The following is a 4,236-nucleotide window of genomic DNA, read 5'->3' on the forward strand; positions in this document are numbered from 1 at the left end:
CAAACTACAGTCGTCGGGTCTTCTACGGAACGCGTGCTCACGTTTGACACCAACATCGCGGCTCGGAAACGAAAATTCAGCCTCGGAGGTCCGAACACAGGCTCGGAAAGTACAATTGGCCGCCATGACCATGCCCACGGTAAAAGCGTCGTAGCATCGCGAAACCTTTTATTACACACGTTCAAAGTGGTGTCCGTAGAGTCTAGAAAGACCAAGGAACACATCGGTGCTAGCGGTGACGAGATACGACCAGTATTAATGAAGCGAGATCGAAGAAAGGATCGGTGCCTAAAGTGAGGAAAGCGAATGGCTGGCTTCGATGTGAAAACTTTCAAACGCCGTTTATTTCGCGAAACTCGCATCACACAAGAAAAGAAATCGGTCTCTGTCCAGTCCAGGGGCGGCTGGGAACAAGTGTCCCCCATTTGATATTGTAAATTCAAGGTCGTAATATAGATTTCAGAAATTCAATATTTTCAATGGTAAAACAAAAGGCACCAGGTGGCGGGATTTACCGACCGGTCGGAATTGCTCAGCCGCACTCATGGATCCATTCATTCGAAACGGGTCATCTATCTATTCATTCATAAAAAATGTAATTCCTGGCCGTGTTTTAAAATTAACGAAATCATACTGCGAGGTAAAGCTTCTGTACACCTGGCGTTTTGAAACCTGCCTGCGTCCAGCGTTCTTTCATTTCTGCTGTCACGTGACACGATCCGCCCGAGTAACTCGGGTTTATTAGGGTGAGATTTGAAACACAGCCCTGGTTTAATAAAACCAAACTTAGAATTACGGGAATCGTCTTATTTTTGAAAACGATGTCGTCGAGACCCGTGTTCCACAACAAGTTTAAATTATTTAGGTCAAGTATTTAGAAATTTACCGCCCATTCGTGGTTCTGGTTTGGTTTTTGCAAAAAAAGCAAATGGCTGCCGCGTGTTTTGCTCGCAACCGGAGGTGATTCAATCGCACGAAGCTCGGAAAGTAGGCTAGCTAGGACATTTATTTTAACCAGGGAGTAAGATTATGTTCCGAGGAACATTCGAGGCGCGTCTCATCGATGTAGGTATTCTAAAAAGAAAGTTATCAACAGAAGTTTACGTGTAAGTAAGGCTTCACTGTACGATGTTTTGACTTCACATATGCTCGTATAAAGAAAACTACGATAGCTAGAGGGTTCTAATTCGCAGCGAATGATCTAGAACTCGTTATATTCGCGAAAACAGGTTTTGGGACTCTGCTCGGAAATTAACAAGCCCGACCAAGTTCAATCGTTCGCCTGTGGATATTCAAGACCGCTGGAGTGCATTCATCGATTGTGGTCGTGAAAACAACATCATAGGAACATGTGTGTGCAGTGAAACCGTGTCAGCTCATCTCAATCGAGACTCATCGATCAACGGGGAGGGTGTCCCGAGCACAAGTGGATGGATATACTTCAAAGAGCTGCCGCTCGCTCGGAATTAGAAAACCATTAAGCTATCCAATTGTCGGGAAAGGGTGTCGCACCAGGTAGGAGTGTTTGTGTGTCAAATTTCTTCGAGATAGCAAACGCAAAAGTTGTTTTATCGACCTAATAAAACCGCTCGGAGAACTCGGCTCATTTCTGGTGTTTTTTCTGTTTTTTTTTGTTGTTTTTTTTAGTGAAAAAAGATGACTCTTCAGATTACCATTTCTTTTAGGTAATTGAGAAGTTGCATTAAAGAAACGGCCTGCACAGTAAATACAAATGGTTCTATTGCGATTATTTCATAATTGAACCAGAAAAGCACATTAATGTTGGCCTAATAAGAGAGTCGGCTGTTTTTTATGTACTGCTCATGTCTAGGAAACGAAGAGTGCTAGAGCGACGATTCATTTTTGATACGAGTGCTTGCTTTCCTCCTGTAATGAACGAGCCCAGGTTGGTTAACACAGCTGGTGTCAAAGTTTATGTACGAACGCAAAAGCTGAAGGTAGTCCTGATTTTTCGAGCCTTTGAACAGTGGCGTGGGGTTTTGTAGTGTCTGAGAATAAAGAGGCACTGCAGACAAGAAGACTGTGTCCTCGGTGTTGCTTGCCCACCCCCGTAAGATGTGGAGACACACTTCATTGAAAACCTACGTGATTTACTAAGACGGGGGTTTCTGCAGAACCCCGTAGGGGGCTGTGCAGAGAATACAGGTCGACATCAAGCCTTCAGAATTCACAGGTACCATTCGACAAGAATGCTGTAGCTGGACTTGAAACAAGCCGACGTGGGGAAAGTACGGAAGCCGAGAAAACAAATGTGTCGGCCAAGCCGTAGCAAGGACGTCCCAGCACGACTGCGGACAGCGTTATCCTGGCTGTGCAAAGTGGACGTCCCTCGGAGACAAAAGGCAGACTTTTGGTATTCCGCAGTAACCATGCCTGCGTTCAAATTTTGGCCGTCAAGGGAAAAGGGACGTAGCTTGAGGGTTCCAACTGAACAGGTAGCAAGCTAGAAGGTTACTCGTGCTTCAGTTTAGCTCATCTTGCGCCAGAAAGTGCACAAGGGGACGAAATAGAAAGTGTCGGGCCAGTTGTACTGTAGGGGCATGTTTGTTTGTTTGTTTGTTTATTGGAACTTTTGACAATACAGGATTGTCATGGTGCTGAGGCAAAAGGTGACAGTAAGTCACCTGACCAGGCCCCTAGCACCAGACTACACTTGCAGCAGATGCAGCAGATGCAGCAGGCAGACTAGTGGTAGAGTGCTATAGTTAACCATAAACAAAAACAAAAAATACGCAGTAACTAGATCACTACACTACATACGCTCTTGCAATGAAAAATAAATAATTCGCAACATGCAACAAAAATATATGAACTACATTACTACAATTACATCTGTACACATAATTTAGAAGACCACAGTATTATGCGGAAAGTAAAAAATATTGTTTTTGATTTTTTTCTGAAAGTCAAGAGGTTTGAATTATGATCGATTATATCGATCAAGCCAGGGTGGAGGTTGAGAAGATTGGGAATCTGCCAAGATAGTAATTGCGTACCGTAATTTGTTCTGGTTCTGATTTTTATAAAGTTTGTATTTCTAGAATTGTAGTGTGTATCAGTATTCGTATATGTAGAAAGGAATAATTCACGGTCAGTTTTAACTTGGGAGAATATAACATCAGACAATCGTTGATTATACAGTGCCTCAATATTCAGGATACGATGTTTCTCAAAGTATTGGAATGTATGATCGCGGCTTGATAGGTTTTCAATAAATCGTATACTTTTTTTCTGCATTAAGTACAAACTAGTCATATTACATTTAGATGTAACCCCCCAGACAAGTAAACAATAGTGCAGTCGAGAATGAACAGTAGTGAAATAGAGCTGACGTTTTAGCCACATTGGTAATAAGGCACGAAATCTATTCAGCATGCCAATAGACTGTGCGATGTCACGCTTCACAAAATTCACATGACATGTCCAGCGAAGGTTTTCATGAAAATGTATGCCTAAGAATTTGTATTCGGTAACCCTTTCTAGTGACCGTGACTGGAATACAATTTCGGTAGTAAGGTTAACTGGTCTGTTAATTGAGGAAAAAACAATATATTTTGTTTTGTTAACATTTAGAAGCAGCTGATTCGCATCAAGCCACTTCGATAAGTTTTTGAGCCATGCGTTTGTGACAGGAATAAGAGATGATAGGTCCCTGGATGAAAAAAAAAACACTCGTGTCATCTGCGTAAAGTACTATGTCTGGCGTATGGGGGATAGCAACAATGTCATTGATATAAAGAAGGAATAGTATAGGTCCTAATATTGATCCTTGCGGAACACCAAATTTTATATGTTCAGTGTCCGATTCTATACTATTAGCTACCACAAACTGGCTACGATTTGCCAGATAACTGCGCAATAGTTTAAGTGAAATGCCTCTAATTCCGTAGTGTGGCAGTTTATCAAAGAGAATATTATGCTTGATAGAGTCAAAAGCTTTATTGAAATCTACGAAGATGCCTATAGTGTAGGATTGATTTTCTATATTGCTGATAAGTTTTCCTCGAATGTTAAGTAAAGCTGACTCAGTGGATTTACCTCTCTGAAATCCATATTGGTTTGCAGAAATTAGTCGGTATTTATGAAGATGATTAATTATTCTAGATGTCTACAAAAAGCTCTGTAGGGTTGTGTGGAGGCCCTCTTGCAGCACAGATGTGTATTTGTCCTCACCGTCTCTGGAAAAGACGACCATAACACAGAATGAACGTCCCT

The sequence above is a fragment of the Ixodes scapularis genome, unplaced genomic scaffold (genome assembly GCF_016920785.2).
Source record: "Ixodes scapularis isolate PalLabHiFi unplaced genomic scaffold, ASM1692078v2 PGA_scaffold20__3_contigs__length_1032517, whole genome shotgun sequence".
Classification (NCBI taxonomy): Eukaryota; Metazoa; Arthropoda; class Arachnida; order Ixodida; family Ixodidae; genus Ixodes; species Ixodes scapularis.